The sequence below is a fragment of the Pongo abelii genome, chromosome 8, assembly GCF_028885655.2.
Source record: "Pongo abelii isolate AG06213 chromosome 8, NHGRI_mPonAbe1-v2.0_pri, whole genome shotgun sequence".
Lineage (NCBI taxonomy): Eukaryota > Metazoa > Chordata > Mammalia > Primates > Hominidae > Pongo > Pongo abelii.
In genome coordinates, this window is record NC_071993.2 from 29,310,821 (window position 1) to 29,336,419 (window position 25,599).

At 44.3% G+C, this 25,599-nt stretch overlaps 1 long non-coding RNA gene across 1 annotated transcript; it reads left to right on the top strand.

The window, feature by feature from the left end:
* Positions 1 to 1,110: 1,110 nt before the first annotated feature.
* On the top strand, positions 1,111 to 9,966 carry LOC129048510 (uncharacterized). Its single transcript, XR_008510882.1, has 5 exons — positions 1,111 to 1,361; positions 2,806 to 2,889; positions 5,605 to 5,828; positions 6,216 to 6,332; positions 9,743 to 9,966. It is a non-coding gene; the product is annotated as an uncharacterized LOC129048510 (long non-coding RNA).
* The last annotated feature ends 15,633 nt before the right edge of the window (positions 9,967 to 25,599 follow it).

Genomic DNA, 25,599 nt, shown 5'->3' on the forward strand with positions numbered 1-25,599 from the left:
GAGTCTTGCTTTGTTACCCAGGCTGGAATGCAGTGGTGCGACCTCAGCTCACTGCAACCTCCGCCTCCCGGGTTCAAGCTATTCTCCCACCTCAGCCTCCTGAGTAGCTGAGATTACAGGCACCTGCCACCACTCTGGGCTAACTTTTGTATTTTTAGTAGAGACGGGGTTTCACCTTGTTGGCCAGGCTGGTCTCAAACCCCTGACCTCAAGTGATCTACCCACCTCAGCCTCCCAAAGTGCTGGGATTACAGGCATGAGCCACTGCACCTGGCCTAAATAATTTTATTATTATTCATTAATTAATTAGTATAATTTTTAATTTTTTTTTTCACCAAAGTCTCTTATCTGTCACCCAGGCTGGAGTGCAATGGTGCGATCTCAGCTCACTGCAACTTCCACCTCCCAGGTTCAAGCGATTCTCCTGCCTTATCCTCCTGAGTAGCTGAGATTACAGATGCACACCACTATGCCCGGCTAACTTTTTGTATTTTTAGTAGAGATGGGGTTTCACCATGTTGGCCAAGCTGTTCTCGAACTCCTGACCTTGTGATCCACCCACCTCAGCCTCCCAAAGTGCTGGGATTACAGGCATGAGCCGTCACGCCTGGCCGATTTTTTAATTTTTAAGTTTAATTTAATTAATTAATTTTTTTGAGACAGGGTCTCACTTTGTCATCCAGGCTGGAGTACAGAGGTATGATCACAGCTCACTGCAGCCTCAACATGCCGGGCTCAAGTGATCCTCTGGCCTCAGTGCCCCCAAGTAGCTGGGACTACAGGCATCAGCCACCATGCTAAGCTAATTTTTGTATTTTTTTTATAGAGATAAGAGTCTCGCTATGTTGCCCAGGCTGGTCTTGAACTCCTGGGCTCAAGCAATCCTCCTGCCTTGGCCTCCCAAAGTGCTGGGATTAAGGTCACCAGCCATCGTGCCCAGACTTAAATAATTTATCTTTCTCCCTCCTCCCTCAGCCTAAGGTAATTATCAAATGAAATAATTCATCAGAAAGAGTTCTGTGACACGTAAAGCCCTGTAATAATGTGTTGGTAATACTATGGTGATAATGGATATTTTTCACAATGGATATGCATGTGACATGCTGAGTTATTGAGGTATGGACTCAAGGGACAAGGAGTGAAATTGCCACATGTCTCAGGTTGGGGTGGGGGCTTGGGGTGGTAGCCGTGATCAGGGCGCTTGGGGTGGTGGTTGTGGTCAGGGCGAAGGTTGAGGGGAGGGATCTAGACAGCCTGGCCGTGTTGTTTTTGGAAAGAGCTCTATACAATGTTAATTTCTTCACTGATGAGTCAATGGATGAATGAAAGTATGTCTTCTTTAAACTGCTGCACGTTGGTGGGTAAGCGAATCTGTCCAAAGTCGACGGGAGACTGAAGAGTCAGGGAGGTTAATCTGGGGTGGGCAGGGGGGCCCCTAAGTCAGGCAAGCCTAAGTCTGCTCCTTGAACAGGTTGCTCAGCCTGTGTGTGGCTCATATCAGCTATCTCAGAGGGTTAAATCAGAAGACATATGCAAAGAGGCTGGGTGCGGTGGCTCATGCCTGTAATCCCAGCACTTTGGGAGTCCGAGGTGGGTGGATCACCTGAGGTCAGGAGTTCGAGACCAGCCTGGCCAACATGGTGAAACCCCGTCTCTACTAAAAATATAAAAAATTAGCTGGGCGAGGTGGCGGGCACCTGTAATCTCAGCTACTCAGGAGGCTGAGGCAGGAGAATTGCTTGAACCCAGGAGGCGGAGGCTGCAGTGAGCCGAGATGGAGCCACTGCACTCCAGCCTGAGCGACAAGAGCAAAACTCTGTCAAAAAAAAAAAAAAAAAAAAGACATACACAGAGTCCCTGGCACAATTCTTTGCACAGAGTAGCTACTCAGCAAGTGGCTATTACTGTTACCACTGAGGCAGAGTTTACACATCATCTCATCTCAAGCTGTCACAAGTAGACATGATTAGCCTCTTGTGAAGAAATCTCAACTTCCCATTTATTTTCCTTTTTTCCTCCTTTATTGAAACTCAGACTTTTAAGAATTTTGGTGCATGGATAATTTGAGGTCCATTTGACACAAGGAAAGTTCTGACAGTCGCTTTGAGTCTTGTTCTGTATGAAGACACAGTGGTAGCGATGTGCTCCCCTGAAAAAGGAAAAAACATGGTGCATTCCATTAAAGGAAAAAGGCATTAACTTTCCTCCCAGCCTGGTTACTCGGGACATTAATCAGCCCATAAAAATGGGATTAAGTCAAGTCTCAATTTAGCTCTGCAGTTTACCTTTAAAATGTAGCCGCGCTTTGTGTTTTAATATCGGGTGATCACATATTAGATGTAATGAAAGAGCAAGGATATTTTCCCACAAATTTTCATGGGGATTCATGACTGCAGATGGAACCCTCCCTGAAGACATAATGAACAATTATGCAATCTAGGGAATGGCTTTGGAGAAGCAGTTCCAGCTGGGGGTATATAAAGTGAGTTTCCTAAAAGCTGTGTAAATGAGGGGCTCCAAACCTGCAGTCATGTATTTTACCCTTTATGACCTAATGAATATGTTATATTATCACAAGCCTATCAGCTTGAAACTTTGCTTTTGCTCTGAGTCCCCCAAGGCAAACAGATGGATTTTTAAACCCTTCCTCTTAAAGTCTTACTGGATGGCAAAGCCTTTGCTTAAATGTGGAGCCTGAAATTATCCCGAGTTCTAAAGCATCCTTCTTGGCTTTGAAGGAGCTGCTTTGACTCTGTCCTAAAGGTTTGCTTTTTTTTTTTCCCTTTTTAATTTTTCCTTCTCTAGGATATGATGCTAGAAGGGATCTCAGGGATGATTCCAGGCCAGAATGTCGACGGCTCCCAACCAAAGAGAAAAATTCAGATTATAGTGAGTTTTCTTAAGAAGCTACATTTATTCATTTACATGACCGATCTTTACTTTGAAGTTTTGTTTTTCTCCCTTGTTGGTATAAAATATCTTATTTTATTATCATTAATTAATTAATTAATTAATTTTTTTGAGACGGAGTCTTGTCCTATGACCCAGGCTGAAGTGTAGTGGCACCATCTTGGCTCACTGCAACCTCCACCTCCTGGGTTCAAGCACTTCTCCTGCCTCAACCTTCCGGGTAGCTGGGATTACAGGTGCCTACCACCGTGCCTGGCTAATTTTTGTATTTTTAGTAGAGATGGAGTTTCACCAAGTTGGCCAAGCTGCTCTCGAACTCCTGACCTCAAGTGATCTGCCCGCCTTGGCCTCCCAAAGTGCTGGGATTATAGGTGTGAGCCATTGCCCCGACCCATGTTTTTTTTATTAGACAATATATCTAAAAGTATTTTTTAAAAGGTAAAGCTAAAACGTTTTTGAAAAGAGCTTTGTTTTAAGCATTTTGGTACAAAATCCAAGAGCCTGGGAAGCAGTGGTTTAGTGTAATCTCTTCATCTTACAGATGAGGAAGCTGAGGGCGAGGCCACTGTGCTTTCCCCAAGGTTGCTGTATGAGTTGCGGTGGAAATGGGCCAGCTCTAGCCTTCTGCCTCCCAGCCTGGCCCCTTGTCCTCCACCAGCTGTCACTCGGAAAGTGAACAGAGAAGCCCTTGCCACTATAGTGGACAAGGGAAACTGTGGATACAGATTCCAGCAGTGAGAAAGGTCATTAGAGTTCTCCAAGGGCACAGCTTTGCAGCATGTCATGTCAAAAGCAGGGTGAGCCTCACATGCAGGCGAGGCTGCAGCTCTGAATTACACTCAAAGGTTCTGGAAATGTGCAGGCTTGCAAATGTTTCCTCTACCAGCCTGCAGTACCCATGATTACAACATTGCCACTCCTCTCCTTTGATTGGGCCTTTCTCTCTCTAATTTTCTTTTTTCACTTTTCCAAGGACATTTTTTTTCCCAGGACATGCACTCATAAATCTGTATCAGTCACTAACAATCTTGGAATGAACAAGTTCACTATTGTCGACTTTGGAAACTAGCTAGGAGCTGGAATTCTGATGGGGAAATAAAGACCATTTTAGATCCAGGAAGTTCAGAATGAGAATGAAAAAGCAGATCTAGAAGGAATGCTTCTAGAAGGCAAAGGAAGGTGCAGTGGACAGAGGTGGTGTCCAGGCCCTGCCACTGGTAAGAGATGTCTAGAGGCCAGGAGTTCACTGGATGGTGGGTGGATGGACAAAGTGAATGAACTTGGTCATGTTGTCTAGGGCCATTTATCTAGCAGGAAAGACTAAACTGAGAATGTGAAATCTCTGTGAGCCGGAGACTTTCAGAACACTTGACTCTGTCCCCAGAGGGAGTCCCAAGTTCATCAGCTTAGAGCAGGGGTCTTAGGCCCAGCTTTGCCAAGATTGTCAAATGCTCTTTTTATTGAAAGTCATCCTTGAAGGCAATTGCAACACACCCTATGAGTAATTCCTTATGGCAGAAGTCAAGGCCAATCTATGCATGTATCTCTGATTCAAATGGCTGTTGTCACTTGGGAATAGAGACAGAAATGAAAGGGAAGGACAACAACATCTTGTCACTAGGCTTGCTTTAATGCTTGATAATGGCATTCAATGCCATTAATAACGCTTCTGTACAAAAAACGAAGTACCCTCCAACCCCCGTTAAAAGAGCAGTTCTCGACTGGGCTTGGTGGCTCACGCCTGTAATCCCAGCACTTTGGGAGGCTGAGGTGGGCCCATCACTTGAGGTCAGGAGTTCGAGACCAGCCTGGCCAACATGGTGAAACCCCGTCTCTACTAAAAATACAAAAATTAGCTGGGCATGGTGGCACGCACCTGTAATCCCAGCTACTCGGGAGGCTGAGGCAGGAGAATCGCTTGAACCCAGGAAGCAGAAGTTGCAGTGAGCTGAGATCGTGCCACTGCACTTCAGCCTGGGCAATACAGCGAGACCCCGTCTCAAAAAAAAAAAAATAAAAATAAAAAAAAAAAAGAACAGTTCTGCTGGAGCAGACCTTTTGGGGGTCTAAAATAAAGATTTTCAAAGGCTACCTATAGGTGCTCAGTTTCAGTTTTGTTTGTTTGTTTGTTTTTCCAGAGACAGGTTCTTGCTTTGTCACCCAGGCTAGAATGCCATGGCGTGGTCATAGTTCAGCCTCCTGAGCAGCTAGGACTACAGGCATGCACCACCATGCCTGACTAACTTTTTGTGGAGATTGCATCTCACTATGTTGCACAGGTTAGTCCTGAACTCCTGGACTCAAGTGATCCTCCCAACTCAGGCCTCACAAAGTTCTAGAATTACAGGTGTGAGCCACTGCACTAGGCCCCAGTTCTCTTTAAGTATCATAGTTCCACTAGGCAGACACTCCATGCTATAGATATTCTTCAATGGATTCCAAATTTTCTTCTTACTACATGAGCATTTGAGCAAAATTAGAAACTACAGATAAATAAAAAGAATATAAAAACCGCTGTAATGTCAACACCCAGAAAACTTAATAGCCAGGGACAACCACTGATAACACCTTGGTACTTGTGCATTAGTATCTTTTTATAGACTTGGGGATATGTGGACAAATGTATCTTATAGAACCTAAATCCCTGCTATAATCTGAATGTTTGTGTCCCTCTATTTTTTTTTTTTAATTTAGATATGGGTTCTCGCTCTGTCACCCAGGCTGTCAAGGCAGCCTCGAACTCCTGGACATAAGTGATTTGCCCACCTCAGCCTCCTAAGTAGCTAGGACTACAGGTGCACGCTACTATGCCTGGCTTTTTGTAGAGATGGGGTCTCACTCTGTTGACCAGGCTAGTCTTGAACTCCTGAGCTCAAGTAACCCTCCTGCCTACACATCCCAAAGAGCTGGGATTACAGGTATGAGCCCCTTCACTATTCATGTATTGAAATGGAATCCCCAGTGTGTAATCATATTGAGAGATGGGGCTTTTGGGGAAGTGATTAGGTCACATGGGCTCCACCCTCGTGCATGGAATTAGTGCCCTTATAAAAGAAGCTTAAGAGAGGTGTTGGCCCCTTTCCCCTTCTGCCCTGTGAGGACACATAGAAGGCACCATCTATGAGGAATGGGCCCTCAAGAGACATCTAATCTGATGGTGCCTTGATCTTGGACTTCTCAGCCTCCAGAACTGTGAACAGTCAATTTCTGTTGTGTACTAATTACCCAGTCTAAGGCATTTTGTTATAGCAACCTGAATGGACTGAGACTATCCCTGGTCTTTTTTCTTTTTTTTTTTGAGATAGGGTCTCACTCTGTCACCCAGGCTACAGTACAGGGCATGAGCGTACCTCACTGCAGCCTTGATCTCCTCGGCTCAAGCAATCCTCCCATCTCAGCCTTTCCAGTAGCTGGGACTACAGGTGAGCACCACCACACCCAGCTAATTGTTTTATTTTTTGGTAAAAGAAGGGTTTCACCATGTTGCCCATGCTGGTCTGAACTCCTGGACTCAAGCAATCCTCCTGTCTCAACCTCCTAAAGTGCTGGGATTACAGGCATGAGCCACTATGCCCAGCCCAACAATCCCTGATCTTAATGGATTTTGTTTGCCGACAGTGCAGCCCCTACAGAATACCATGTTGCTGCTCACCTCTGCAGCCACTGCCAGACGGCCTGTACTGGAAGGAAGGCCTTTGGTGGTGGAGGATCTAAGCTGGAGTCTCCGTTCCTTCAGTCCCCAGCTCTGTGATCTCGGGGGTTGGTCCCCATCATCAGAGCTACCATTTATTAAGAACCCATTATGGCCAGGCGCGGTGGCTCATGCATGTAATCCCCGCACTTTGGGAGGCCGAAGTGGGCAGATCTTAAGGCCAGGAGTTTGAGACTAGCCTGACCAACGTGGTGAAACTCCGTCTCTACTAAAAATACAAAAGTTAGCCTGACGTGGTAAAGAAAGGCTCCCGAGTGAACAGAATTGATGCTGCTTTGCAAGCATGAATTACAATCTTTGACACGATTCAGCAGGGCTCAGGCTGCTGAGCTCAGTCATGAGCACTCCTTCCCTTCCTGCTCCTTCCTTCTTTCACCCTTTTCCCTGTGCTGTCCAGCGCATCTTTATTCTGGGTGGATTGGGACCAGGGCAGGCATGCTGATCCCCATTAGAGAGGATTTTCAGAGACCCCACGAAACAGGGAGACGTCCAGGGCAGCAAGAATCCCATGAGGGAAAAGTGCCACTTAGATTTCGTGTTGGCTGAGCGGGCCACTAGATGAAAGGGAAAGGCATCCGATCATTGAGTTCAGACAAGCCCAGGCTGGCTTTTCAGGACAAACTCTAATCTCATTTGATGTGTTCGATTTTTTTTTTTTTTTTGAGACAGGTTCTCGCTCTGTTGCCCAGCTGGAGTGCAGTGGTGCGATCACAGCTCACTGCAGCCTTGACCTCCTGGGTTCAGATGATTCTCTTGCCTCAGCCTCCCAGGCAGCTGGGACTATAGGTGTGCACCATCATGCCTAGTTTTTTTTGTATTTTTTGTAGAGACGGGGTTTTACCATATTGCCCAGGCTATGTCTTCGATTTTTAATGCAAGATGCTGATGTACCTGGGAAAAGCTCTCTAAAACCCAGTGTCGGTTCTGGAGAGGTAGAGGCAAAAGATAGAAGAGTTGCTACTGTTCAGGCTACATAGTGCATTTCCTTTAAGATATGACTTCTTATTCAGACAGCTAGACCAGTCGTCTATATTAGTGTATTCTAGATAGAGAGCTATTTTTTGTTTTAAAGGAATGCTACTTAGAAAGGTCATCAAAAGGTCATCAAAACTCTTGTTTATTTACTGGTTTTGAAGATCAAGTTTCCTGTTAATAGATGTTGGACTCCAGTAGAGGGCAAGACTCTCAGTCTGGTTCCCAACAAGAGGATTGAAATTGGCAAAACAGGTTGAAAGGAAAGGGTAGTTTCTCCTTTAAGTGGAACGAAGCATACGTGAGCAGAATTTAATCGCTTACAGTTCCCAAGGTCTTTTCCCCCCTTTTTTATAGAGCTGAAATCCCTCAGAAATGGTCCAAGATCCAAATAATGTTCTTATCTGTGGTTTTCTTTGGAGATCGTTCAGCAGTAGACACAGATATCCAGACACGTACCCAGCTCTGTTGTAGGGAGCTTTATATATGGAGGGGGCAGGTGTTGCCAAATGGTAAAACACTGCTCGCTTGCCTCCCCTGTCACTCTCAAAATGGAAAACTTATTTTATTCACAAATGTGACCTTAAAAATGCCAAATTCCAAGATGCCGATATAAATTTGATATATTTTGAACAAAGCACACCCAAATTACTCTTTGATCACACTTTATCTTTTCAATGAAGATGGGAACTCCAGCATGGAGTGCCAGAAAATGGACTACAAGACATTGTCTATACTCAGCAGCCAAGACAGTGTTTCATGAAGCCCACTTACCTGAACGGGGTGCATCTAATTGAAGCATTTAGCCTTCGGTATGGGCTTGTACTTAACAGCATCCAAATGGTTGTTCTTTCTAGTTTTATTAAAGGAGCCGGATCCTTCTCATAAGTTTTCCATTAATGGGATTATAAATTGATATAATTTTAAGTCTAAGAATGCAGAACTGGTATGTGGTAAACATAAACATGTGTTTGGTGTTAGATGTAAACTAGTGTAGCCAAAGTGGGCAAGTGCTGTAAACTTCAAACATAAAACAGATGTAAGGTAATTAGAGGCATGAAAGTGATGACAACGGCAGTGAACTGTAGCAATAAATGGATTGTTAGTTTAGGCAGGCATCACTGTGGCCCTGGTGGATTTATCACGTTTCTAGCTGCTGTGTGAACTTGATGTTACCCTTCTCTTTGAGAACACAAGAGTTGCTTTTTTAAAATTCAAAGGCAGGAAGTACAATTCAGAAGGATGCAAATGATAGGCTTCATTTTCTAAGTATGTCTGAAAAAGTTGATTGGCATTGCCTATTTTAAAATGGATTAACTAGTTGGCGGGCAATTTAAAAATTTTATTTCAATTCATTCTCTAATCTTAGGAGCAAACACTTAGACCACTTCTGGAGAAGTTCAATTGGCTTGTAGGCAAAGGGCACAACCTAGGCTTCCTCCTAGTAATTTCTTAAAAAAATTTTTTTTTCTTTTGAGATAGGTTCCCATACTGTCACTCAGGCTGGAGTGTAGTTGTGCAATCCCAGTTTACGGCAGCCTTGACCTCCTGAGCTCAATGTAGTCCTCCCACATCAGCCTCCCAAGTAGCTGGGACTACAGACGCATGCCACCATACTCAACTAACTTTTTGTATTTTTAATAGAGATGTGGTTTCACTATGTTGCCCAAGCTGGTCTTGAACTCCTGAGCTCAAGCAATCTGCCCATCTTGGCCTCCCAAAGTGGTGCAATTACTCTGTGTGCAGGTGACAGGGTATATTTTAAGGAGTACTTTTAGCCTTGGAGCAAGTTTTATAGTTGAGTACGACCAATGTGGAAAAAACTCTTTCTGTGCTTTTCTGATACCCAACAAGTAAAAAGCTAGAAGTCTTGGATCTGGTGGGGGATGAGACCTATGGTATTTTCCTCCTGATGTACCAAGTGAGAAGAACAACACTTTTGGTTGAGCTCTTTATTACTGGAAATCACTATTGTCTTCTGTGGCAAGTTACTTTTAAGTTAGTGGGACCCAAATCAAACCAACTCTGATGCCATTAGTGTGTATTAAATTCAAGTTTTAAAAATCGTACACCAGCACAATGGATAAAGATCTTAATTCATTTTTGCATCAATTGATTAAAAAATGTGCCCTTTGTCCATGTGTCAAGCTTTGAAGGCACTGAAGGAAGATGGCTGTTTAATGATGAAGATGAAGAAGAGCCTGAAAATGCTAAAGAGGAAGAATGATAACAGCTTGTTATTGGCAGGACAAACGGCCCAAACAAAGGAAGGCATTGCTATGGTTTGAATGTGTGCCCCAAAGTTCTTGTGCTGGGAACTTGATCCTCAGTGCCGTGGTGCTAACAGGTGAAGCCTAATGAGGGGTGTTTGGTTTATGTGGGTACTGCCCTCATGGACAAATTAATGCTGCTATTGTGGGAGGTGGTTCCTTATAAAAGGGTGAGTTTGTCCCTCACCACCTCTTCTTGACCTTCTGCCTTCCTCCATGGGGTGACACAGCAAGAAAGCCCTCACCAAATGCCAGAGGCTTGACCTTGGCCTTTCCAGCCTCCAGAACTGTGAAAACATAAATTTCTGTTCATGATAAATTACCCAGTCTCAGGTATTCTGTTGTAGGAACACCAAATGGACTAAGACAGGCATGGAGTTCAAACCACTTTTTATTTTGAAGTGCAGCCCCTTCTGGGAAAATGAAAGCATTGTGTGGTGGGTTTGTTTTTTTTTTTCCTTTTGTCTTGTTTTATAGAGATGAGGTCTTGCTATGTTGGCCGGGCTTAACTCAAACTTCTAGCCTCAAGCAATCCTCCCACCTTGGTCTCTCAAAGTGCTGGGATTACAGGTGTGAGCCACTGAGCCCACCCTGAGAGCACTGTTAATGAAGTGGCCCTCTCTTCTTTTATGACACCTAGACTGAAAGGGGACATAACTGTCACACCCAACCAGAACCTTCAACTCTCAACCTGCAGCCATAACATCATTAAGCCTTATAAAATTATGAATGCTCACCACTCCTTCACCGTTGCGTTTCCAGTTTTAAAACAAGTAAAATACTCCTTTCAGGAGCAATATTTCCTCCGCTTTTCAGGGGTTGGTGTCTATCTTAGAAGGGAGCTGGACTTGGAGTTAAATGACCTGCAACTACTAATTTTTAGGAAAGTGAAATGCTCCGAGCCTCAGCTTCTATCTTGGTAAAACGGGGATAATAATATTTGTCCTTCCTACCCTCAAGTTGCTGAATGAAATGATGAACATGAACATGCTTTGTTAGTATTATTCTTGCTGTGTGTTCATGTTGTTATCTGTGTGGAAGGCTCTTCTTTCCTGCTCTACCCAGCCAACTGCTATAGTGCCTTCAAGACCCTGTTAAAATGTCACTTCTTCTGCTGTTTCTTGACTTCTCTCCAGGGCTTTCAGGACATTCTGTTTCTATGTTTCTAGCTGTTATTGCACCTACCACATTGTGTTGTCATTGTCTATTTACATGTTCACCTCTCCAATTGGACTCTAAGATCTTTGAACTCACAGCCAGTGTCTTACTTTTTTCCCTATTTTTCTTTTCTTTTCTTTTTTTCTTTCCCTCCTTCCTTCCTTCCTTCCTCCCTCCCTCCCTTCCTCCCTCCTCTCTCTCTTCTTTCTTTCTTTTCTTTTTTTTGTCAAGGTCACTGTTGCCTAAGCTGATGTGCAGTGGTGCCATCATAGCTTATTGCAGCCTCCAACTCCCAGCGTCAATGGCTCTTCCCACCTCAGCTTCCTGAGCTTCCTGAGGACTACAGGCACACACTACTGTGCATAGCTAATTTTTTCCCTTTTGTTTTTTTGACACAGGGGTTTGTTCTGTTGCCCAGCTGGAGTGCAGTGGTGTGATCACATTTCACCATAACCTCGACCTCCAGGGCTCAATCGATCCTCCCACTTCAGTCTCTGGAGTAGCTGGGACCACAGGTGTGAGCCACCGTGGATGGCCTATTTTATTTTATTTTATTTTATGATGGAGTCTTGCTTTGTCACCCAGGCTGGAGTGCAGTGGTATGATCTCAGCTCACTGCAACTTCTGCCTCTGGGGTTCAAGTGATTCTCATGCCTCAGCCTCCCGAGTAGCTGGGATTACAGGTGCGCACCACCATGACTGGCTAATTTTTGTATTTTTTAGTAGAGATGGGGTTTTACCACGTTGGCCAGGCTGGGCTTGAACTCCTGACCTCAGGTGATCCACTCATCTTGGCCTCCCAAAGTGCTGGGATTATAGGCATGAGCCACTGTGCCTGGCCCCCAATTTAATTTTTTGTAGAGACAGGGTCTCCCTATGTTGAACAGGCTGGTCTCGGACTCCTGGGCTCAACTGATCCTCCCTCCTTGACCTCTCAAAGTGCTGGGATTACAGGTGTGCACCACCATGCCCAGTCCATTTCTTTTTCTTTCTTTTTTTTTTTTTTGTTATGGAGTCTCACTCTGCTGCCCAGGCTGGAGTGCAGTGATATGATCTTGGCTCACTGCAACCTCTGCCTCCCGGATTCAAGTGATTCTCCTGCCTCAGTCTCCCAAGTAGCTGGGATTACAGGCATCCGCCATCATGGCCAGCTTTTTTTTTTTTGTTTTTGTATTTTTAGTAGACATGGGGTTTCACCATGTTGGCCAGGCTGGTCTTGAACTCCTGACCTCCAGTGATCCATCCACCTTGGCCTCCCAAAGTGTTGGGATTACAAGTGTGAGCCACCACACCCGGCCACCAGTCCATTTCTTAAACTTCTTTGTAACACCTTCAATGTAGAAGACATGATAATCACTATTTATATATTGAATAAATAGTTCCTTACCTTTATCATAATAATTTTCCTCCATTTTTAACCACTATAATAATCCAGGGCAACATCAAATACGTATTGCTCCCCTTTCTGCATTTATGTTCATATAAATCAATTGATTAATAAAATTTCACTTATAAAGTATGGCTGTGGATACCACTTTTGGTAACTATTTGTAGTTGAGAAGTCATGGGACCACTATGTCTCCTGCCCCATGTTAGTCTAAGAAATTATTGACCTGGTGTGGTGACTTGCACCTGTCATCCCAGCACTTTGGGAGGCTGAAGAGGGCAGATCACTTGAGCCTAAAAGTTTGGGACCAGCCTGGGCAAGATGGCGAGACCCCATCTCTACAGAAAGCTGAAAAATTAGCTGAGCATGGTGGTGCATACCTGTGGCCCCAGCTGCTTGGGAGGCTGAGGTGGGAGAATTGCTTGAATCCAGGAGACTAAAGCTGCAGTGAGCTGTGTTCATGCCACTGCGCTCCAGTCTGGGTGACAGAGTGAGACCCTATTTCAAAAAAAGAAAGAAATTTCATCATTTAATTCAAACATTGAAGTTTGTTGTTCTTGTTGTTTTTGAGAGCCTCTGCCATTGGTGCCATGTGGCAAAGATATTGTGAAGTTATCTTTAATTTCTGGGTATGTTAAACTTTTTTTGAATGAAAAGAACATGGTGAATAATGCCTTGTATTGGCACTCAGTATGTATTTGTTAATTCATTTTGAACTTAATTAATGCATACTATCTATTGCACTCTTTCTGATGTTAAAGGGCCAACCGTGGGGGGATACAAAGCTGAATAGATACAGTGTGGTTATAGAGGAGCTTAAAGTACAATTTTGGAGATAAGACAACACACTTAAAACATAACTTTCAATAAAACTCTATGTCAATCAAGCACTCTAGCTATAAATTGTGAGATGCGGTAAATCTCTTTGAGGGAAAATAATAATCCTTAGGTTCTAACAACAGGTCGTTTGTATGAGGTTTATTATTTAAAGACATACAACATTATACATATATTTATATGCACAAGATAAGACAGAGGAAGAGGTAGGGAGGGAGAGAAAGAGGAATGTTTTGATTAAATAACAGACTGCTGAGTCACGTTTCCTGAGTTTAAATCCCACTTCTGTTACTGGCTGTGTGACCTTGGGCACAGTTTTTTGATTTCTTTCTCACTTTTTGGTGAAATGTGAACAAGAATAGCCTTCTTCATGGTATTATTGTAAATATGAAATAAGATGTATATAAAGTACTGGACACACAACTTATATGCACAGAATTTTAAGGTTTTTTTTTTTTTTTTTTTTGAGACAGGGTCTTCCTCTGTTGTCCAGGCTGGAGTGCAGTGGTGCGATCATAGCTCCCTGCAGCCTCGAACTCCTGGGCTCAAGTCATCCTCCTGCCTCAGCCTCCTGAGTAGCTGGAACTACAAGTGTGCATCACCATGCCTGGCTAATTTAAAATTTTTTAAGAGACAGAGTCTCCTTTGGGAGGGTGAGGCGGGTAGATCATTTGAGGTCAGGAGTTCGAGACCAGCCTGACCAATAATATTGTGAAACCCAGTCTGTACTAAAAATACAAAAAATTATTAGGGCATGGTGGCAGGCACTTGTAGTCCCAGCTACTGAGGAGACAGAGACAAGAGAACTGCTTGAACTCGGGAGGTGGAGGTTGCAGTGAGCCGAGATCGTGCCACTGCACTTCAGCCTGGGCAACAGAGCTAGACTCCATCTCAAAAAAAAATTGAAAAATAAAATAAAGAAACAAAAAAAGAGACAGAGTCCCACTATGTTGCTCAGGCTTGAATTTTAAGTATTAATATGTAATATTTGCTGAGCACCTGCTGTGTCAGGCAGTGTTCAAGGTTTTATTATCAATATTATTAATTTTATTTCATTTTATTGTTTTACTGAGACAAGGTCTTGCTCTGTTGCCCAGGCTGGAGTGCAGTGGTGTGATCACCACCCAATGTAGCTTCAGTCTTCTGGGCTCAAAGTGATCTCCTACCTCAGCTTACCAAGTGGCTGGGACTACAGGCATGCACCACCACGCCTGGCTAATTTTTAAATTTTTTATAGGGATGAGGTTTTTCCATGTTGCCCAGGTTTGTCTTGAACTCCTGGGCTCAAGTGATCTGCCCACCTTGGCCTCCCAAAGTGTTGGGATTACAGGTGTGAGCCACCGCACCCGGTCATTATTATTTATTATCTCATTGAATCCTCTCAGCAATCCTTGGTTCGGTGCTTGTTTCACAGATGAACTAACAAATGTGGCTCTTTGCATGATGTTACCCATGTGAGTAGCTTTTGCTCAGTAAATTATTCAATTGTTCATTAATTGAATTGTGCAAATGTCATGAGTTACATATCTAATGTACTGAGCCAAAAAATACTGGTATGTTAAACGGAGTGCAGCCCTACTGTTTGTTGTCATGTGTTTGTACATGCCTGGCGCCTTTCCCACTTCGGAAGTGGGGCAGAGAACCCAGGGGAACAGTCTGAGGTAGGCTCTGGATTTGGGGCAAAGGCTGCCATTGTCATCTAATGACAGTGTTCCACAGTTAGAGCTGCAGTTGCTGGAAAGCAGCTTCTCCCTTGTAATTAACCGTTTGGCTGCTGAGCCTAGGGTGGCTTTGAAAGACACCCAGGTGACAGTGGGGTGCCTATGGTCCCAGACTGTGGAATTACACGGAGTCAAGAGCTAAATAGCCTCTCCCATCTACTCATTTTCTCTTAAATTACATATGATTAGGAATATAATTACCACTCCTTACTCTTCCCCCTCAAAACACTATTTTCCTTTCTTCGCACAGCGCTTTGATAGGGAAAAAAACAAACCAAGGTTGTGCTCAGCGGTGGGAAAGGCTGAGGATGGGAGCGAGAAGCCAGGCGGTGACAGAGGGGATGGAGCCCACCCTCTGTGGCACTGGCGAGCTTGGAAGTTCAAAAACAAAAAAATCCAAGGGCGAGAGTGGTAATTAGAAAATGTATGCAAAACGCTTTGATTATTGAAATCATACCTGCCTAGGGGTCCTGGGAGAGCCTGAAATGATATGTGTGCTCACGTTAGAATTATAAAGCTCAGCTGTTGATCTTCTTATTTTGGGAATGTCTATCCCTCTAATTACTTTACAGTCCAAATGATTAAAAAAAAAAAAAAAGAGCAGGAGCAACAGACGAGCCCATATTGCTGTGTTTAAAGGAGCAGGGCTGTCTGTTTGCGTGGGGCTGTCTCCCTGTAATGAGAACCACCGCTGGGAGCTGTTTAGACAAACGGGCTCAGCGCTCCGGAGCCGCGCCGGCCTCCAAATGCAAGGGTTTGTTCTGCTGGGGCAGCGTCTGTCGCGAAAGCAGCGGCGGGGAGGAAGCGCAGAGCTGTGTTTTGAATTAATAGGTTCAGCTTCATGTTGAGCACAAGTGGGAGGCTATTTTAGAGAAACCTTCCCAGGCCAGCGGTCACTGATGTGGCAAACAGCCTCTGGGCAGACAGGCTGGAAATAGAAACGTCTCCGCGTCGCGATGGCGCACGCCCGGACGTCCCCTTCCGAGCGCGCGTCCCCTTTGTCCCCCGAGGCCCCGCCGCCCTGTGTCACGTCCCCGCCTCGCTCTGGGTTCACTGATCCCTGGATGCACGCGTCCCATCAGCAGCAGCCGAAAGAGGGTGCTCGGGCGGGAGTGAAATCCCTGTGAAATGTGATCAAGAACACAAAATGCTGAGGCAGCTCCAGCTAACATCAGCGCTCCGTCTCCCCGCCCAGGTGAGATCCTCCAAGCGCCTCAACGCACCGCCCATCCCGGTGCCAGGTGTAAATGTGCGCCAGCAACACGTGGCTCCAGGAGCCGCAGGGATGGCATCTCCTTGCTGCAGAAGACTCAGCCACGTGAGGTCAATGTTCATTTCCGCAGAGGTGCCTCTCTCTGGGGGGCCTATATGTGAACCCACCTAGGAGGGGCTCGCTGAAGAATTGGTATTATTAAAGATAGCTTAGCTCGAGCAGATTTTCTCACGTTTCTAAGCGACTCGGAGAGGACTTACACCAAAGGCATTTCGCTTTTGCATTGATTTCTTAATTAAAAAATATCTTTCTTTTTCCTTTGGCCCAGTCTGAAAGACCTTGGAATTTCTTGTGAAAGTCCTGGGGGAGGTGGGGGGTGGCGGGGAGGTTTTCAGAGCATTGAAATCACTTTTCTCAGATAACTGGAAAGAGACCCCCAACTTCTTGATGACTACATGGACAGATGGTTTCCTTATTTGCAAAATCTCGAGTGTTTCTAACTTGTTCTGGAGAAGGAATAGCAGATGAAGTCAATACAACCCAGGCACATAAGTTAGTTTTCCAAGTTGATGAACTTGGCCACATTTCTACAACATTAAGTCTCCCCTTTGATGCTTGAAGAATTAATTCCCGCCGCCCCACCCCACCATGTAAAACATCTACACATATTATTTTTTACTGTTGTTGCTGTTAAGGGAAATTTTTTGACCTAGTAAATTTAAAATCCAAAGGAGTGATATGATATAGTGTATACATAAGATACAATGAATTCTCTATGATGCAGTTGTATTAATCCATATTCTCAACTGTGATGAGGAAATACATGAATCCTTCCATTTTTTCCCCCATACAAAGTCATGTTTGTTTGTTTGTTTTTGAGATGGAGTTTTGCTCTTGTTGCCCAGAATGGAGTGCAATGGCGTGATCTTGGCTCACCACAACCTCCGCCTCCCGGGTTCAAGCGATTCTCCTGCCTCAGTCTCCCAAGTAGCTGGGATTACAGGCATGCACCACTCCACCTGGCTAATTTTATATTTTTAGTAGAGACGGGGTTTCTCTATGTTGGTCAGGCTGGTCTCAAACTCACAACCTCGGGTGATCCACCTGCCTCGGCCTCCCAAAGTGCTGAGATTACAGGTGTGAGCCACCGTGCCCAGCCTAACAAAGTAATTTTTTTGTTTTTGCTTTTTTTTTTTTGTTTGAGACAGGGTCTTGCTCTGTTTTCCAGGCTGGAGTGTAGTGGCACGATCATAGCTCACTGCAGCCTTGACCTCACTGGCCAAGAGAGCCTCCCGCCTCAGCCTCCTGAGTGTCTGGGACTACAGGCACATGTCACCACACATGGTTAATTTTAAAATTTTATTTTTAGTAGAGACAAGGTTTCATTATCTTGCCTAGTCTGGTCTTGAGCTCCTGAGCTCAAGTGGTCATCCCACCTCAGCCTCCCAAAGTGCTGGGATTCGGGGTGTAAGCCACCACATCTGACCTGTAATATTTTTGGTATTTATAGAGTATCATGCTTTGCAAAGAGCAATCATATTTAATAATTTAATTTCTTGCCTTCCCACTTAATCCTCTGGAAAAGTTGGACTGCTTTTGTGGTAAATTCCAGTTTATAGGTGGGCAAGATTGTTGTGTGCTTGTTACCTTCACTTGGGCCAATGGAAAAGAGGTTGGAAACCACCTATTGATCATGTCTAATTTGTGCGTATTTCTACTGACCTGTGTTGCCAACCCTGACACAGGCCAGGCTGTGAACCAATTATACCTGAGATCAATAGCAGCTCTTCATATAGTGGGTGTTCTTGCCAGACTGACAGTCTGTTAAAGGCAGATGTAATGGCTGGATGCCGAGTCTAGCCAAGAAAGGATTTTGCAGTGCTGTATGTTGGGTCATTAAATATTTGGCATAAGAGAAAATTAAACTTATAAGATGGTAGCATTACCTCTTGGGACTAGGCAGAAATTTAGTGGATTTTTGCAGAACACCAGAAGGTGGAAAATTTGAAGTTAAATTTGATTTATATATTGAATTTTAAGACTGATGGAATATAACTTTTTCTCTCTTTCCTCCTATCTTTTCCTGAAACCAAATTAAAATGAATGATGATAACAACTGGGCTTTTAAATTACGGTAAGGTCTATGGCCATACCACTCTGAAAATGAACCCCATCTTTTCTGATAAATGATGGTAAGAAGAAAATAGATTAAGACATTATATTGGGAACTTTGGACTTAGGACATTGGAGAATTCTACAAAATGGACCAAAAGATGCTTCTATCATCTGATCAACTTCAGGCTTGGCCCTATGTAGAGAGGCATGCTCTTTTCATTAACTTTTTCTTTTTTTTTTTTTTTTTGAATTTTTTAGTAGAGACAGGGTTTCACCGTGTTAGCCAGGATGATCTCAATCTCCTGACCCCGTGGTCCGCCCACCTCGGCCTCCCAATCCATTAACAATTTATGGTGGATTTTTTTTTTTTTTTTTTTGAGATGGAGTCTTGCTCTGTTGCCCAGACTGGAGTGCAGTGGCACGATCTTGGTCCACTGCAAACTCTGCCTCCCAGGTTCAAGTGATTTCCCTGCCTCAGCCACCCAAGTAGCTGGGATTACAGATGTGTGCCACCACGCCTGGCTAATTTTTGTATTTTTAGTAGAGACTGGGTTTCACCATGTGGGACATGATGGTCTTGAACTTCTGACCTTAAATGATCCACCCGCCTTGGCCTCCCAAAGCGCTAGAATTACAGATGTGAGCCATCATGCCCAGCCAATTTTGAATTTAAAAAAAATGTTCTGGGCTGGGCATGGTGACTCATGCTTGTAATTCCAGCTGTTTGGGAAGCTGAGGCAGGGGGATCACTTGAGGCCAGATGTTAGAGACCAGCCTGAACAACATAGAGAGACAACAAAAAATTTAAAGAAATTAGCAGGGCATGGTGGCACGCAACTGTAGTCCCAGCTACTTGGGAGGCTGAGGCAGGAGGATTGCTTGAGTCCCAGAGTTCAGGTTACAGTGAGCTATGATCACACCATTGCATTCCTGCCTGGGAGATGGGGCCAGACCCTGTCTCTGAGAAAATAACAAACAAAATTTCTAGATGGTTGCATTAGCCCCCATTTTCTGGGAAGTAATTTTATCCTCATTTACATATTTTAGAGGTACAAATCTGACCCTCTCCCAGCCCCTTTCACTCCACCCACCCCACATAAAGGTTTACCTAAACACAGCCATCAATCACAGACCTCCCTTCAGGAATTTCGAGTCTTTTATTCATAAGAGAACAGAGTATATTGTGGCAAAAATGAACTCAGGTCAATCCACCGTAATGTCTGTGTTTGTAGCAATTGGGCAATCAAGTAAAGAAAATGCCAGCATGGATGATTAGAAATGTAAGCTCTGTATTCAAAACCAGGCATCAGGGGATAATTGTGACAGGGGCCAATTCAGTAGAAAATGATTTTTCTTCTGCCACATATTGTAGTCAAAGGATAATTTTGTTTTTGTTTTGTTTTTCCCCAGGGCAGCCCCATGAATGTGAAGATATTTGGAAAGTCTTTACTACAGAGCATGATTTCAGGAATGATGAAACAATAAATGAGAATCTGGTATTAATAATCTGTGGGTTTTAAATTTTGTGCCATTCAAAGATGTGAGGACCAGTCATTTCATGTATCCTACAAAGTGGAACATGCCGTGGGACACACAGATTCATGATTCATGAGGAGGTTGGACGTCTGACAGTAAACATCCACACACACAATTTGAGGCTTTGGTGCTTACTGGCTGTACTATGATAATACCTCATCAATTCAAACCTCTCAAAGCCAGATCTTGGAATGAAACAGGTTGAAAAGACTGAGAGCTGAAGCTTGCCTTTGCATAGTTGATAGCCTTTGCTCAGCAAACTAAGAGTCGCTCATAGTTGATGACCAAATAAAATGCACAGGATCTGAGAAGCACAAAATAGGGAGGAAGAAACCATCAAGAGGCTAAATATGATTTATTTAAGTTCCCCATCAGAACAGACTTCCTACAGGTCTCAACACAGCAATGTGTTATTAACCTACAGTATGCTCTAGAAAGGATATATGAGCTGCCTTTCTTGTCAAATATCATCTTCTTCCAGAGCACCCCACCCATTCGTCTTTTGTAAAGATCAGAATTGGAATAAAACTGTGTGAAGAGATTTTTGTTTTTGTTTTTTTGAGACAGAGTCTCACTCTGTCGTCCAGGCTGGAGTGCAGTGGCGTGATCTTGGCTCACTGCAACCTCGACTTCCTGAGTTCAAGCAATTCTTGTGCCTCAGCCCCCCAAGTAGCTGGGATTACAGGCACCCGCCACCATGCCTGATTAATTTTTGTATTTTTAGTAGAGATGGAGTTTCACCATGTTGGCTAGGCTGGTCTTGAACTCCTGGTCTCAGGCGATCCGCCCACCTTGGCCTCCCAAAATGCAGGGATTACAGGCATGAGCCACTGTGCCTGGCCTGCAAAGAGATATTTTAATAAAGACAGCCCTGGAAAGTTGCTCCATTATCTCAGTTAAGAAGGAAAGAAGGAAAAGGAACAGTTTTCTTCCCATGGGCACACAAAGTATTTCTGCTCGGAAGACTTCAGACTACATCTCTCCACTTGTCCTAAGTAGAATTTGCAAGGCCTTCTCTCCACAACTACTCACCCTTGCAACTATCTGATTGTAGAGATGGAGTGATGAGCTTTGACTCTGTGTCCCCACCCAAATCTCCTCTTGAGTTGTAATCCCCAAGTGTGGAAGCAGGGAAGTGGTTGGATCATGGGCGCAGTTTCCCCCATGCTGTTCTCCTGATAGTGAGTGAGTTCTCATGAGATCTGACGGTTTTATAAGTGTCTGGCATTTCCTCTGCTTGCACTTCTCTCTCCTGCCGCCATGTGAAGAAGATCCTTGCTTCCCCTTCACCTTCCACCACGATTGTAAGTTTCCTAAGGCTTCCCTAGCCATGGGGAATTGTGAGTCAATGAGATCTCTTTCCTTTATAAATGACCCAGTCTTGGGCATGTCTTTATTGCAGTGTGAAAATGGACTAATACATGGAACATGATGAATGTGGCTGAAACATTCTGCATCTTGTACTTTGATAAATTTACCTGTATATCAGGCAGAATGTTCTCTGGTCAGACCAGTACTTGGAGCAAAAGAGGGAAGAGGAAAGGCCCACCTGGGACCTGATATCCTGGGACACACAGCTTGGTGGCCTGGTGGCCTGGTGGCCTGGCTTATGCCTGCTTCCTCCTAGAGGTAATTTGTCATTGTGTCTGGTCTTGTTCTCAAGAAATGTAAGTGCTGTAGTGAAAAGCTGCTGCCAAATGCACACCCGTGTGTGTGCTTTCAGGCTGACGCTGGACACACTAAGGCCATGAAGTGCCCTGTGGAATAGAAGAGTGTTCAGTACAGCACCGAGAAGCCAGAGACTTGGTCTCCAACAAGACTTCTGAACATTTGGAACATGGTTCCCTTCCCTCTTATGGCATAAATGGGACTACAAAATGCTTCTCAATGAATACGTGCCACTTTTCCTCCTTTGCTTTGTGATGGCAGTATTTCATGGAAAAGAATCCTGTCATATCATATATCTATGTGGATCTTTCCAGTGAATTAATTGTGCAAATTCCTTCTCTGCTAGAGAAATAAATACTTCTGCAAAACATTTACCTTACCTAATAGTCTAATCTTAGGCCAACAGAGCAGCAACATCTGCCAAACAGAAAACCCCTGATAATCCAGGATTAAATAACATTAATATTATTTTTTGTAGGCCAGCAGGATTGTCCAGAGGACCAGTGATAATAAGGATTTATGAGGGAGGAGAGGCCCTGCAGAAGATAACACTACAATAACATTCTGTGTTTATATTGGGCAAAGGGGACAGGACACATTTTCAACAAGCGCAAACTTCAGGATGGAAAATGTTAATACCTTGTATTTGTAGAGCGCATTTTAGCTTATGAGTCACCTTCATACACAAGAACTCATCTATTAGGCTCCTCATCTGTAAAGATTCCCAGGTGGGTATTATTCTTATGCATGAGACAATGGAGGTTCAGCAAGGTAAAGTGACTCAGCTAGTAGGTAGGAGAACTGGGTTTAAAATCTAGGTGTTTAGGTTGGTCACGGTGGCTCACACTGGTAATCCCAGCACTTTGAGAGGCTGAGGCAGGAGGATCACTTGAGTTCAGAAGTTCAAGACCAGCCCCAGCAACATAATGAGACCACCATCTCTACTAAAGATTTTTAAAATACATATTTTGCCAGGTGTGGTGGTGTATACCTGTAGTCCCAGTCACTTGGGAGGTCAAGCGGGGAGGATCACCTGAGCTCAGGAGCTCAAAGCTGCAGTGAGCTATGATTGCACCGCTGCATTCCAGCTTAGGTGACAGAGTGAGACCCTGTCTCTAAAAAAAAAAAATAAACACAAATAAAATAAAATCTAGGCCAGGCACGATGGCTCACACCTGTAATCCCAGCACTTTGGGAGGCCGAGGTGGGTGGATCACAAGGTCAGGAGTTTGAGATCAGCCTGGCCAATATGATGAAACCCTGTCTCTACTAAAAATACAAAAATTAGCCGGGAGTGGTGGCAGGCACCTGTAGTCCCAGTTACTTGTGAGTCTGAGGCAGGAGAATTGCTCGAACTCCGGAGGTGGAGGTTGCAGTGAGCCAAGATCACGCCACTGCACTCCAGCCTGGGTGACAGAGTGAGACTGCTCTCAAACAAAAAACAAAAAACAAAACAAAACAAAACAAAAATCTAGGTGCTTTAATTCCTACTTCAATATTATTTTTCCTACATTGCCAACAATAAGGAGTATCTAGAACAGATTGGTGATGCTTGATGAGTCTCTGGTTAGGATTTTCAAAATAAAATCTGTAGCACAGAATGAAACATTGAGTTTGTCCACAGGAACACGGCTCCAAGGGGACCTTTTCCTCTAAAGATCTCTGGAATGTTCACTTGCCCCAAGAAGGAACATCTCTGTTGCTTGTACATCAAAGAAAAGAAGAAGAGAAAAGGAAAGAGGAGGCCGGGCGTGGGGGCTCACGCCTGTAATCTCAGCACTTTGGGAGGCTGAGGCAGGCAGATCACCTGAGGTCAGGAGTTCAAGACCAGCCTGGCCAACATGGTGAAACCCTGTCTCTACTAAAAATACAAAAATTAGCTGGATGTGGTGGCACAATTACAGCCTGTAATCCCAGCTACTTGAGAGGCTAAGGCACCAGAATCACCTGAACCCAGGAGGCAGAGGTTGCAATGAGCCAAGATCGTGCCATTTCACTCCAGCCTAGGCAACGAGAATGAGACCAAAAAACAAGCAAAAAAGTCATGGCTCAAGGCAAGATCGGGTGGTAAATAAGAGTCGATCTGGATTTAGAGCTAAGGTCCTTTTGAGAATTTTCTCCCTGAGGCCGCAGTTGAAGATTCATTTTGGGGTTGCCCTGTTCAGCAGGGAGGCTCTGAGGAAAAGGGTGTGGGGACTTCTAAGAATGTGTTTTTTGAGTCAAAATAGAAACTTTTCCTTACATTCTGACTCAGGGGATTAGAAGGTAGTGCATGGATTAGACGAAAATGCCTCAGTTAAGAATTTAATCCTGTTAGGCAACAGTAAGTCACTTTTTTTTAAGGGTCTTATGCCAAAAAGTAGAAAGGAAAAAAAAAGTGGCATCCACAGTTTGTAGGAGATAAGTGTTTCTAAAGAACTGCTTGCTTGAGGCCTCTCAAATGCTACATTTTCTTCCAGGTTGCATGACTTTCTCTTCTAAAGAGAACAATGGGTTTTAAATTGGGGGTGTGAGTGGTGCCTTGGCTAGGGGTTACCAGCGGTGCTGTTTTGGCTCCAGGTGATGCCCAGGGCTGGAGCTGGAAGAGATGAGAGGAGCCAGGAGTGAGGGATTCTGGCTTCCTATCCTGTTGTCAGAGTTCAGTTATGCAGGGGAATGAGACAGAAAATGAAACCAAATGGTTACACTGATTTTGACTTTGTAGACTTGACAGTCGATTAAAACCCTTCCAGTGCCTTTTTCCTTTTCTTTCCCCTTTCCTTTCCTCATTCCTTCCTTTTTTTTTTTTTTTTTGACAGAATCTTGCTCTGTTGCCCAGGCTGGAGTGCAGTAGCGCGATCTCAGCTCACTGTAACCTCTGCCTCCTGAGTTCAAGTGATTCTCCTGCCTCAGCCTCCCAAGTAGTTGGGATTACAGGCGCTTGCCACCACCCAGCAAATTTTTGCATTTTTAGTAGAGATGGGTTTTCGCCATGTTGGACAGGCTGGTCTTGAACTCCTGACCTCAGGTGATCCGCCCACCTCGGCCTCCCAAAGTGCTGGGATTACAAGCATGAGACACTGTGCCCGGCCTGTTTGTTTTTCTTTCTTTCTTTTCTTTCTTTCTTTCTTTCTTTCTTTCTTTCTTTCTTTCTTTTTTTCTTTCTTTTGTTCTCTTTCCTTCCTTCCGTCCTTCCTTCTTTCCCTCCCTCCCTCCTTTCTTTCATCTTTCTTTTCTTTTCTTTCTTTGTTTCTCTTTATTTTCTTTTCTCTCTCTGTCTTTTCTTTTCTTTTCTTTTCTTTCTAGACAGAGTTTCACTCTGTCACCCAGGCTGTAGTGCAGTGGCATAATCTCGGCTCACTGCAACCTCTGCCTCCCAGATTAAAGCAATTCTTGTGTGTCAGCCTCTCGAGTAGCTGGGATTACAGGCCTGCACCAGCATGCCTGGCTAATTTCTGTATTTTTTGTAGAGATGGGGTTTCTCCATGGTGGCGAGACTGGTCTCAAACTCCTGGCCTCAAGGCATCTACCAGCCTTGGTCTCCCAAAGTGCTGGGACAACGGGCATGAGCCACCACACCCGGCCTTCTTGTTCGTATTGTTACAAGACTCATCTTGAAGGGTAAGGACTTTGCTTAAGATCTGTTTTGTTTTTCCCTTTCCATTGTATTTATTTATTTATTTTGTGACAGAATCTTGCTCTGTCACCCAGGCAGGAGTGCAGTGGCATGGATCTCAGCTCACTGCAACTTCTGCCTCCTGGGTTGAAGTGATTCTCCCACCTCTGCCTCCCAAGTAGCTGGGGTTACAGGTGCACACCACCATGCCCGCTAATTTTTGTATTTTTTTGTCAAGACAGGGGTCTCGCCATGTTGCCCAGGCTGATCTTGAACTTCTGAGCTCAAATGATCCTCCTGCCTGGGTCTCCTTAAGTGCTGGAATTACGGGCATGAGCAACCTTGCTCAGCCTCAGTGGTATTCTTGCTTTCAGCACCACAGATACATTCATTCATTCATCCATTCATTTGCTCATTTACTCTCTTAATTTACTAAGTACCTCAAATGTGCCGGAAATGGTTCTAGGCATTGGGGACACAGTGACCAAGACACATCTAATCTCTG